Genomic DNA, 13,293 nt, shown 5'->3' on the forward strand with positions numbered 1-13,293 from the left:
TAAAAAAACAGACTTCTGGTTAATCCTTTCCAGCATCAGCCAGAGAGTGCCTCTCTTATGCATTGGAATGTTTCTTCATGGATCCTATCAAGATAAGACCTCAGAGACACAAGGACAAAACCTTTATCTATATACTTGTAGTTTTATTCAAAGTGGTTTTCATATATATATATATAGCAATATATATATAGCAATATATAGCAATTTCATATATAGCAATAGCTATAACTGTCAAGAAAAGCAGATACATCTTGTGAGAAGTATGTGTGAGTGTGTGTGTGAGAAAGAGAATTAAAGTAGGCCAGGAATTGCACCACCAGTTCCCTTGCTGTGTAATCTTGCCATGCTGTGAGGTTGCAAGAGAAGGGATGGCTGAGAAATGCTAGTAAACCAAGAGAAATAAAATTGGTTTGCCCCTTGAGAAAATGGGATGATCAGTAACAATGCAATGAAATAGAATAAAAACACCAAACAAAGCCCTGAGAGAGGGATCCTCTATCCTGACAGTTCTGAGGGCAGTGTCTAATCTAATCAGCATCAGGAGCTGAGGACAGATGCTTGCAGCTCATTCACCATTGAGTCAGTATGAACCTGGTCATGCAAATACTGGGAAGGGAGAGTGTTGATTTTATAGGAATCTGGATTAATGTTCTACTTAATAACTTAAAAGCCTTTCAAAGAATCCTCCTCCTCCAAACTGTGTGCCAGCCAAAGCAGCATCGCATGCCCCATGTTCACATGCTTTTTAATTTCATGCTACTTTCTTTCTCTTTTGACCATCACTGGTCAGTTCCTGGAAGGTTTGTCAGGGCCCCACTGGGGCAGAAACTCTTACCCTGATGTCTCATTGGAGTAATTACCATCTGACTTCCTTGTCAGATTGTGTTTCTCCCTTGTTTTTGTTCACTCATATATATCTTATATATATCTTTATCTGATCTTTATGTGTCTTTTTCCCATAAACCTAACTTCTCTGTTAGCTCCAGTCTTTACACCACTTCCCACTCAAAAGGTGTGAGGTGAAGGTCAGCCTGCAGCTGTACATCCCCATGCTGCCTTTACATGCAGCTATTGATGCATCACAGAGCAGGACAGGAACATGCAGCTTCCATTAGAGCTTCTTCCCACTGCCTCTGGAGGCAGGGTACACATTACCTATGGATACAGACATGGTAAATGCAGATCCCATTTCTACAGACATTGTTCCTTTCATTGCCACCTTCTGGGTCAGAGAGTCTGCTGCTTTTATAAAAATGTCTTGGATCTTCTGTTGCTGCCAAATGCCAGTCTGAATGCAGCGCTATCAGCTCTTATGGGGTTAATATCTGATGGTAGCCTCTGTGGGCGCCAGACAAAGAAAATTTTGCTCTTGGGTTAATGTGTCAGCTCAGCTTTGGGTGGAGCTGTAGAGATTCAGTTCGCTCCAGTGCAGTTCGGAGATACCATTCTACTGCTTTTTGTCTGGTAGGCAGAAAGAGGAGGGTTGTGCAGTTCACCTCTTTTGCATTGATTTTTGTAATGAACTGCAAGAAAGCTCTTGTTAATCTGACCTCCATTTAACTGAAGGTCAGTCACGTCCCCAGATGGCAATTCATGTTAGGCTTTGCTTCACTGCTTATGCAAAAAGGATTTTTTTCTTGAAGGTTGCATATGTTCTCTAAACCTTTTGGAGAAATGAGCGTGGTAAAAGATTTTAACTTAAAGCATCCGTAATGTATAGAGGAGGCAAAATGGCAGCTTAAGTTTTTGCCTTCATGGGAAAAAATGGTACAATAGCACTGTCCTTGCTAAGAACTGGACAAGGAACAGCTGAATGCCTTATACTTGAGTGGCTAAGATCTACTTTCTTGTTGCCCTGTGGTAGAAGTGAAGCTTTCAGCCACCAGGAAAGCTTCCCAAGAGTAATTGCACAGACTTCTGTTGCAGGATTTCTCCGCTTTGCTGGAGCTGTACAGGCCAACTGTCTTGCACCAGGAACTTATCCAACTACAGGAATAAAAAATGGGAATAATTATGTAGGATTTGTTACAATTTTTCTGTCAGTCTGTACAAGTATCACATCCTGTTAAACTGTGCTCTGAGTCCAGACCAGTAGCCAGCTCCAGGAGTCTGATACCAGTGCAAAAGAAGAGCATGGCCCTAAATCCTGGAGAAAGCCAATGATTAGTTTGTGTTTTTTTAAAAACTGCTGTCAAAAAAGCACCCTACTTCATCAGTTAAGGAAATGTGTTAAGTGTGAAGAGAAAGGAGGTTGGTGAGGTGGTCTCAAGCATTTGTTACACACTGCCCAGAATCACACCCATTGTTTGCTTGCTGAAGTCTGTAAGTTCCCATTCCTCACTCTGTGTGTGTCAGTAATTTTAAACAGCTCTAACTATCAAGATTTAGTGCGACACTCATCAGCCCAGCCATTTTCTTATGTCGCAAACCCTATTTTTTATATGGAACTGTTCATGGATCAGAGTTTTCTTATGACACTTTATTGTATTTTAATTGGAAGCCTGAAATACCTGTTTTGTCCCATTTCTCCCCTCACCCCTTGTCTGGCATGCACAGTCATCTGGTTCTTTTTTGGCCTGGTTTCCTAAGGAAGACTGGTGTGTCCCTCTCCCCTCTTAAATCTGGTCTTTTTCCTTTCTATTCTTGCAGGAAGTAACTACTGAGCCATTGCACCAAATCAGCTGCATTTTATAGGGACTGGAGTTTGAATCTCAACACTGTTACAGTCCTACAAATTTTGTTGAAGGAAAAAAAAGCTGACTGGGTATAGGGAGTCTATGCTAGATGTGTCAGTATTACAGCCAAAGCATTGTGAGATGCCAGGCTGTGGAAAGGCCTTAGTCAGCACCTGCACCATAGCAGATAGCCAGGCTCAGGAGCCCAATCAATAGAGAACAGGGTTTTGTCAGTCCTGCTGCTCAGCTCTATGCACACATCTAGGGCACAGAGACCCTTCTGTGGTCAAGCATTTCAGCCTGTGGAAAAAAATGTCTTAGTGTAGGAACAAAATGAAGAGGGGGAGGTTTCTTCTATAATATGGGGAGTTAAAACATTTTATGCTTTTTATTCCTGCTCTGCACCAGAAAACTGCTTCCCAAATTCCACAGGATGGTTTTGAAAAGCGTACAGAAAAGCTGTAATTTCATTTCTTGGACTCTTACTGTAGAACAAGCTTCTACATAAGGGCTACAAACTCATGGAAAGCAGGAGGCTTGATATATATCTGTGCCTATACAATCTGCTGCTGTCAGAAGTAGGCAGCCAGCAGAGGTGGCAGGAGCAGTCAGTCCATTGCTAATTGATTGTCATGGATGCTTCTGGCTGACAGAGCTTTGTAGTTTTGTCTCTTGTACTGGTGGCAACTGGTGAGACAGTTGTTAACATAACTTGGAGCAGAGCACTTCCACTACCTCCAAAATATCCATGAGTTTGGTTACCTCTAGATATTAATTAACATTACAAATTAGTAATATTCTTCCCTGGTTCCCAACAGCTTAAGGATTTGCTGGAAATGGCTGTGGCATGCAGCAGAGTTGAGGGCTGTATGGTTTATTTTCCATCATTAGAGGGGAAGGATGCTCTTGGGAGCTTCTGTCCTGCTTGCTGCAAAAGTCAATATTGGTTGTTGGGCAGAGTGGACATCTGACAATTTTAAACCCCTTGGGCAGCTCTCGTGCCATCTCCCCCATTGGCTGTGCAGTTGTATGAACCTGGGGATTGCTGACAATTCCAGATGGGAAGACCATGTGTCTGCCTCAGTGGCATAGTTTATGACCATTTTGGTACTGTTAACTCCAAGGTAAGTAGCATTGGCTTCCCTCTCACATACTGTGCCCATGTTCTCGTTGACAGCAAGAGATACCTAGATCAGTAGGGCCATGTATGACCTTCCCAAGGATTCTGTTAATGCTATGGAAGGGCTTCCTTGACATTCACCCTCAAATATAGATATATCCTGATCAGCAGAGTGAAGTATTCAGTTTGTTGTCTTCCTTTCTGTGTTCAGATCCTCTGGTAGCTTTGAGGTGAAAGGGATGGTGTAGAGCAGTACTTCTCTGAAAGCAACTGGAGCTTACAGGACTTCACCCACTTCCCTGGCTCCTTTTATCAAGAGTGACAGGGAAGAGGAGAAAAGGCTTCTAATAAGAAGGAGAATTTTCATCACTCGTGGGCTATGTCACCAGGAAGTAGAACTGTTGTAATTACTATGGCAACTCTTGCTGCTGCTTTTCACTTTTCTGGAGCAGGAATTTCTGGAAAGTATTCCAGGCATCTTTCTCTGGAACCTGAGAGTATGTACCCATCTTGGAACCTATCTAGTTTATCTTGGGACTGGTTTTTAGGTATCACCTTTCAGCTAAACAAAAGGCCTGTGACATCTCTTAGGATTTAGTGCCAAGATTTTTGGGTGGTAACAAGGAAGAGGAACTACCACATTCAGGAAAAAAAAAAAAAAAAAGATGAAGAACATGTTTCTCACATATGGAGGGTGGGGAAGAAAAGAAGAGAAGGGTTTCCATGGTAACATTACTTGAAGATAAGTATTTTTAAATCTGTGTAAATTTTAGCATTCAAAACACAGTTGTGTTTGGGGGAGAGCTGGAGTGCAAAGAAATTTTTCCCCCACACTTTTCAGGTCATTCCTATTTCTTTTACCAAGGAGTTCAAACTCACATCAAATATAGTATGTGTGGTTGCTCTGATGTTAATGTTCCTTTAAAGAAAAGCCTTGCTTCCAGAAGGCAAGAAGCATCAGTCATAGTTCTGTATCTGCACCAACATCTCTCGTGCAAGCACTTGATCATCTCTTTAATGGGAAAAGCAGTTTAAATAGACCAGTGCTAGGCCAGTAAAAGTCAAAAGGACAATTCCACATTAAACAATTAAATAATTAAACATTTGCAACTTGGAGCAAAAATCTTAATTATAATTGACATACAGATAAGTGGCAGTAGTGATGATAAGGCAGCTGAGGCCTTTTCCCTTGCCTAAGACTAGAGGATGCAGAACTGAAAGGGCAGAGGAGCCCCATTAAAATGTGTCCCTGGTGAGAGCCTTGGTTACCTCAATGACAGTGAAACATTGGGCAAGTGATGCTGCAGTGACACTATTAGGGAGGAAATGTTAGCTCTTCGTATGGTGCATCAGTGCTGGGGTCAGCTCTGAACCTCTCTGAAGCTTCTCTGCTCCAGTCTCTGCAGCAGTGAGCTCCTCATGGGCACTGGCACACTCTGCTCCCACCTCCCTGCTGGCATCCAGGCAGGTCACCTCTGTCACAAGCCTGGCAGTGAGACATCCAATGCTGCACCTGCTTGGCTGCCAACTTTTCAGTCTTACCAAAAGCTTTTTCTTTTTTTTTTTTTTTCTTTTTTTTTTTTTTTTTTTTTTTTTTTTTTCTTTTTTTTTTTTTCCTTTTTTTTTTTTCTTTAAAAAAAAACAACAGTCACTTCCAACTGAATAATGACTCAGACACTGCAGCAAGGGTAAAGCAATCATCTTCTACTTCAGAGCTTTACAGCAGTAGGCCTTGGGTAGGTATCCTGTCTAAAACAGAGGTTGCTGGGCCCAGCCATCAGCTGGATTCAGTTCTTTAACTTACAGAATGAGATGCTTCAGCAATGCTGAGTATCTGCTGTCTCAGGCTGTGGTTCAGTGATAGAGTGAAAGGTTACTACAAGTACTTTGTGTTCAGAAGTCTTGGAGAGGGATGGCTGGGAGGGAATGCATAGTTATATATAAAAGAGAAGGTGCTATGCTCCCTTGCCCTGACTATATTTCCCTAGGCCACAGGGAAATACAGGAAAGGGACAAAAATCTATTGGAGCAGTAAGAAACAAAACAGGAAGTTATATTTCACCATTTATCTTCTGGGGTGAAAGCAAATAAGGGTGTCTGAAGAAAGCATAGTTCATATTGTCCAACTGTGGAAATTAGCACTTGGTAGTATTTTTTCATATTGGTCAAAACTCAGAATAAGCAAGACTCAGTTCCAGCTAAGGTGATTTTATTACCCTTGTAAACTTCCTACCCGCTGTATGGGAAGAAGCTGCACTTTTCATGTCACTGTTGGAATCCTCTGTTGGATTTCACTGTTGTCAGAGGTCTTGTTTTTAATTCTGGGAATAATATTCATGTGCTGACCTCAGCACTAGCATGAAAATGCATGCTCTGGCTTTGTAGTTTCTTGGACTGGGAAGTAACTGGCTCATGCAGAGCTTGTTAGCTGTGAGTTATTGATTCTATGTGTCACGTTTGTCTCATCCCTTCCTTTAAGACCACTGTGGTATTTTGTGCTGTGCACTGGTGCTCTAGCTCCATGCATTTGTGTTACAGATGAACCTGGGGAGATGCAGGAAATCTGCAATTCCTAAGTAACAGAAATGCAGCAGTTTCAATCCCTGATCAGCAGCATTCAGTATCTGTTCAGTGTATTACAAGCTGACTGTGGGCATTAGACTGGATTGTTGCTGATGGGGGCAGGGAGGGAAGAACTGCTGCCTTGTTTCATCATCTGTGAGCATTTTCACATAGCTCTAAGATCCCACAAATGCAGGCTGTCCCACTTTCACAAGCTCTTTCAAGAGTCTGAATGGGGGAAGTGGTCCTGGGGAGGAGAGGACTGAGCTGTGTGAATTAACAGGAGCTGATAGGGATGCCTGCAAAGGATACACCATTGCATATGATGGGAGACCAACTGGACCAATGGTTTCAGCCACTCCACATTCATTGGAGAGCAAGATACAGGGAAAAGAGAGGATGTCTGAAGAACTTTGACCTTCCACTGTGTAGAATTTATATTAAATTTGCCAAAGCCTGCTCCTTAATTTGATGGCATTATTCTGGTAAGTGAAAAGAGCAAATTAATTGCTTGCTAACAGACTGCTCTAAATTAACCTCAAGGATGGGCCTGGACCTGCAAACCTCTGTATTTATGCTGTGTGATTGCATTGAATACCACTGACTTTCATCTACTGACCTAGCACAGTTTGCATTTGAATCTTAGTTGTGGCTTTCAGTCATTAGAAACCAAATTTGTGAACCTGTTTAGGTGTTTGGATTTTTAATATCTCATTAAGTATCTACTTAACTATTTAAATGCCTAGGTGTCTTTTTAAGTCTAGTGCTGCCATAATGCAAAGGAAAAGGAAGTGATACAGAGGGTTGTAGTGAATCAGACCTCTGGTTTCATGTTCCAGACGTGATAACTTAGTAGGGCCTGTTGCTATCTATTCACCATAGTTCTTAGTGAACATCCTTGTGCTTGAGGAAGCTGGATGGTGACTTTTACACAGTAATGGTAAAAATACTGCAAACATACATCCTGCATTAACCTTCGTATATTTTATTGCTGTGCTGTTCCAGTGTGGTAAACTGGAGCTGAGCAATCACATTTTCTCAATTATCCTCCAGAACCAGAAATCCTTATCCCCTCTGTGTTTCTTTTCACCCACTACTGCAGCACTGGTCTTGAAATTGTCACCGCAGCTAAAAATCCTCATTCTGTAAATTAAACTGTGATTTTTAAAAAAACCAAAACCTACACTGCAGCTTCCTCATAAAACTCCACCAAGGCTTTTGCTGATGTGACTCACTCAATTACTCATGTGGGCAGACATTCAGATAATGAAAGCAGTTAATGGAAAACCGTGAGAAATACTTCTGCTTCCTGAGGAGGCAGGGGACGGGAAAGGCTACAGTGGGTATTTTATCCTAAGAGCTGCTGAAATCAGTGAGCTCCCAGCCATTTTTTTAAGGTAAGGATTTCTTCATTCTGCTTTTTCCTTTGTATAAAGCCAGCTTGAAAAGTCAGATTGGCAGTAGAAGAACACCAGCTGTATATGCCTACTCCTCTTCCTACATATTAGAGATGAGAGCCAATCTGTGCCTTTTTATCCCAGCTATATATGTACTTAAACAATACTCAATACTCTGGATTCCTGAATCAAGGAGTACAGCCAGCATGTGACTAAATGAACCCTTTGGCTGGAGGTGTCACATACACTGATGAGGACCAGATTTTTCTGGAATAAATAATAGGCCCTTGAGATGTGATGTACAATAGGTCAGGTAATACAACCAGAAGGTAGATTTCAATGGCATTTAAGTGAGTGAAAAATGGCAGGTTTTGAAGTTGGTGAGGCAGAAAGTTATTGAAGGGTAATACAATACTACTTGGATGTGATAACCCCCTTATGCAATGAAATTATACATGTATGATGGCTTCAAAGAGACTTAGAATTAACCCAAAACTGGAAGTACTGTAAGTGGACAAACTGTTTCGGAGCTGAGGCCTATCTGGCATTTGTAAAACAATCAGAGCAGTAAACTCTAGGTTGTGTATGTATCTCAGATGTTGGTAGATTTTTGAGGGATGTGCTACCACAAATGGCTGTGTGAGCCCCATCCAACAACAGTGATGGATGGGGGAGTGATGGGAGACAACATGGGGATGTGGTAATTCCTCATGGCAGATGAACTGGGAGGGAGATCACACCTTGACTTGTAAAACAGAGCTTCTAACACAGAGAAGGAATGCATAGGTGTTGAGGCTGTGGCCTTGAGAAAATAAGCTGTCAGATTATATTTAGTGAATACATGCTGCAGAAAAGCACAGAGGGAAGGAAGGGAGCTGATGTATAGCCAGGCCCCATGGCAGTGAGCACATAGAGCACTGAGGCTGTTTAAAGAGGATGAACTGCATTGGTGCTCCTGATTCAAGTAAATCTCTGTGAGGCCAGGGATCTGCACAGACTTGTATGATTGCTTTGAACAGCAGAGATCAGATTTATTTGTTAGTAATGGCTCAACCCCAGACTCCATTAGGTGAAAGGTGACCAACGTGTGGCATTCCCGCCATTCCCCTCTGGACCCACGCTAGGGATGTCTCCCACAGCAATCCCATGCCCTATCTGGAGAAGCAGTTTTTCACAGGGGCTTTTGAAACCCATGTCACAAACTGCTGAACACCCCAGCTGCACACCCAGCCCAGCGCCAACCCACACAAAACCTGCTGGCTGAGATTGGCTTCTGCAAAATAGGTTAAGTACCCTGCCCCATTTGAATTTAGGGATGTGAACACCTCTACCCATTGTGTTCCCTGGGAAGCCCAGTCCTAACAGAGGCAAAGATGGAGAAAGAAAGACTCCTTATACCTGTATGAGACAAGTCAAACCTTGTATGCTGACACATGATAGTTGGTCATTTGTGTCCTGTTTTATATTTCAGGGTGCAGAGATTGTGACTTTGAGTAGTTTGTAGCAGGATAGGCACAGACTAGGCTTTAATGCTTTCCTGCCAAAAGCTCAGTTGTATGATTCAGAGATGTCTTTTCCTTTGAAATTGAAGAGTTCTTTAAGCTCCCTCTCAGAGGTGACACTGTCAGGAGGCCTGGCTGCCTCTTGCACATGGATATTCTGTCAAACCAGATTCAGGCTGAGGTGGGTGAAGCTGCTGCATCCATCAATCTTCATCTCCTGTTAGGCAGCACTGCATCACTGAAATTTGTGCTGTTACCATAGTGTGCAAATAGCTGTGGGTGAGACAAAGGGCTGAAATGTTCTGTGTGTTGGCCAAATGGGAGGACAGAGCAGCCAGAAGGAGAGAGATGCAGTGATAATGAGCAGAAGCTGTGCATAAAGGAGCATCCTGAAAGGGAATTGCTTGACCAAATGTGTGATGGAAGGAGAAAAGATGACTTCACAGATGTGATTTATTATCCTTTCCAAGCAAGGGAGTTATGCAAATTCCAGGAACAACATGCATTTGTTTGGTGGCTCCTAAGAATATCCAAGGACATAAAAAAAACTTTTTTGAAGTGGTTTATGTGGTAAACCATGATTACAGGACAGGATTAAAAAAACTCCAGGGGGCAAGTTGCTAGTGTTATGCAAGTACCTAAAAATCTGAATTTTAATTACATACAAGAAGAAAGACCTCAGAGAATGTTTCTAACTGTTGTAGCTGCAGAGCAAACTTGCAAATGAGGAAAAAGCCTAAGTAGGCCAGTAACATCTGCTCCAGTCTGCAGTGAGCTGGAATCAGTAGTTTTCCCATGTGCTGTGGTACTGCATCAACTCTGCTATCTATCTACCCTTTAGGGTCTTTCTCAGCAACTGTATCAGACCTTACCTGAGGGATACCACAGGGATAAGAAGGGATTGGTCTGGGTTAGAATCTTTGAGAAGGAATACTGGCAGGAAAGAAAGACAAGGTAGAGCTGTCTGTCCTCCACCTCTCCCTGAGGTGACAAATGACTTGTCATTTGAACTCTTGGAGGGAAACTGATGAGTAACCGTGCTTTGTACTGGCTTCTGTTTAAGACCATTTGTTGCTTGTTTTCCTTTAAAGTCTGCAATGTTAGACAGAGCTCATTATTTTTCCTATTTATCTTGACCTCTTCCTTCCTCTGAGTGTTTCTCCCCTTGTACTAGCTCTGCCTTCTCACACAGTGCAGTGTTGAAAGAAAGTTCAAGAGAAAACTTGAATTCCTACCCAAAAAAATCTTAGTATTTGGAAGGAGACATATCCTGGAAGAGACAATCTGAATCTCTGCAACGTCCTGTCCCTCTCCTGGAGGTGCTGTGAGGTACCAGGTGTCAACCATGCACTGGCTCTGTCTAAAGTGGTTCTGAAATAGCAATGTCAAGGCAAACACTTCCCTGAGATGTAAATTACCCCACTGGTCACTTACCCTATCCTTTTGTGCAGCTTAACCCAGTTGCAATTTTTCATAGGTGAAGAGGTTATCTGTGGTTACAATCCTGATTGCCCAGCAGATTGCTGAATGGCCAAGGAAGCAGGAGGGGAATATGCAGCTGCAGGGTATGTGGGTTTTTCATTCTGTTTTACAGTGAGGACTGGATGCCTCAGGATCCTGATGCCATTTATTGCAGCATTGGATGTGTATTTTGTGCTGGGAGGCTACCCCTGGCATTCTGGAATAGCTGTGAGAGTTGAACAAGCTGCTGTTCCCTTCAGCTTCTTTGGATTATGAGACTGGCAAAGACTTGCCATCCAGCCAGAGGCAGATCCAGCCACTACATGAGGTGAGCAGGGTGGTATGACTGTCTTTGTGGAGGGAATGAAGGTGCATCCTTCAGTTACAGACTATTTTCTTCAGTTCCCTAATTTGCCCTCCCCTTGACCCTGCTTCAGTAGCTGTTACCAGACAGCTAAAGGGCAGGTAGGCATGTGTCACTGCATAGGACCATATGTTTGATGTCAGAGTCCTTTGTCATTTATCCAGCTGCAAATCTGCTCAGCTCCACGTGATACAGCAGGCACAGGGATTTTTTGCCTTTGTTTTTGCCCTTTATGAAATGGAAGAGGGGGGGGAATGGAAAAATGCTGAGAAATGGGAGCCTCACAAAACTACAGCAGTGATTTACACAAATGAACTGAAAAACTGAAGCAGGATTTGTCAGAGATCTAACCTGTTCATTTGCCTAGACAGGTTCTTTACCCACATCCCCTGATGCAGGGAGTGTGCTGTTAAGTTTTCCATACAGCAAAGAAAACAGAGGAGGCATTTGATTGTGATTTCTGACTGTGGGGCAAAAAATACATGGCATTTGAGCTACCCCATTATTACTTTAATTAAGGAATGGTAATTCAAACTGTGGTTTGTGTGGCACACACACACAAAGTGCCCAGCTGCAAGGTTGCGTGTGGTCAGTTATTTGCTTGTCTATGCAAAGTTTTGTGAGCAGGAGACTCCTTTGGGTGACTGGCAGAGGTAAAAACCTAATGTGTGTGAGAGAACTTGGAAGAATAGCAGTCTCTCTGTGCTTTTGGAGCCCGACCTGCAATTTGGGGTCTCCAGCTATATGCCTGCCTTTCTGTTTTCTGGTGACAGTTTGAACAGGGTGTCCAGGTTGAAAATACATCTGCTTCCCAGTTTTGAAGGTACTAATCTAAAGGAAAATCTTGTAAAAATGTGTTTTAAAAAAGTTAGAAAAGCTAGAAGTGTGTAATACTGTAATTAGGGCTGAGGGAGTATAAAAACTTAAAATTAGTTTAGCACATCACTTGACAGATGGGAAGTCTTTTATGTAAACTTAGGGAAGTGGTAGTTGGATTCAGTTGGTCTAATTTAAATGCTATTTCTAATTATTTTTAGTATGTTTCTATAGGATTATAGGATGGCCATTATTCTGACAGAAGGGCTCTTCATATGTAAATTAAAATCTACAAAAGAGTGCCCTATTAAAATGTAAACATGCCATGGTAACAAGCACCTAATTATGCAGACAGGTTGGTCCAGCTACTATAGTGAAGGGTGAACAACACCTACAGTGCATGTATCTCAGATAATGCTTTTTCTTGCACCTTAAACATTGCCAGTGAGGCCACTGGGAGGTGAAGAGGTCCCTGTGGGCAGGTTGGTGATAGCAGTGCTGATCTGAGAGCAGATGGACTCTCACAGGTTTTCACTGAAAGCGAGCCTTGGTGGCACCCAAAGGCACAGAGAGAAGATGACACAATTAGCTGTTCCCCCTCCCTACAGTCTGGTGCTGCTGATCCAAGTTAAAACTCCTACCAGCATCTTTTGGAGAACCTTCCTTTTCACATGCTGACAGCTTTCTCATTTAGCCAAGGGAAGCTCATAGAGGTTTACTGGAGAGATGCCAAATAACAGCTTAACTTCACACCTGAGAAGCAAAAGGATGAAGAGAGAAGGAAAGGCTCAGCCTGCCTCCAGCCTGGCACAAAGTCCTGGGAGCGTGGGAATGAGCAACTCCTGGAGCTGCAGCAGCTGGAGATGTGACATGAACAGAGCCTGAGCTGCAGGGAGTGTGGAGCAGGGAGTGTGGGGCCCATTACCAGTACCTGAAGGTTTTGTTCATCAGCTGCAGGCCCTAGGGCAGCGTAGGCCTGGCCATGGCAGATTCATGGAGGTTTGGGATAAGGCTTGGAGCTCCAGATGATACAGCAGACCTTTGTGAGTTGATCTGGTTGGCTTTTCTTCCCAGAGCCCTTGCAGCAAAGGCTCAGATCAGCTCTCAAAAGGTCACAGAATCATAGAATGGTGGAAGTTGGAAGGGACCTTAAAGATCATCTCGATCCAACAATCACTAACAATGCATTAGCAGTCAGCAGGGGGGCTGGCAGCAGGGATTTATTCTACAGCAAAATCAGTATTTGTGGATGTATAACTCATAGTTTAAGACCTTTTACTTAGAGGACACCAAGAGCAAGGCTGCATGACACTCACTTCTTCAGTCCTTGTCATTTTAGGGCAGGGAGTGCCAGCATCTGTTGCTCAGAGCTGCAGGTGGCCTGACACCATGCAGG

Source organism: Calypte anna, chromosome 7 (assembly GCF_003957555.1).
Source record: "Calypte anna isolate BGI_N300 chromosome 7, bCalAnn1_v1.p, whole genome shotgun sequence".
Taxonomy (NCBI): Eukaryota; Metazoa; Chordata; class Aves; order Apodiformes; family Trochilidae; genus Calypte; species Calypte anna.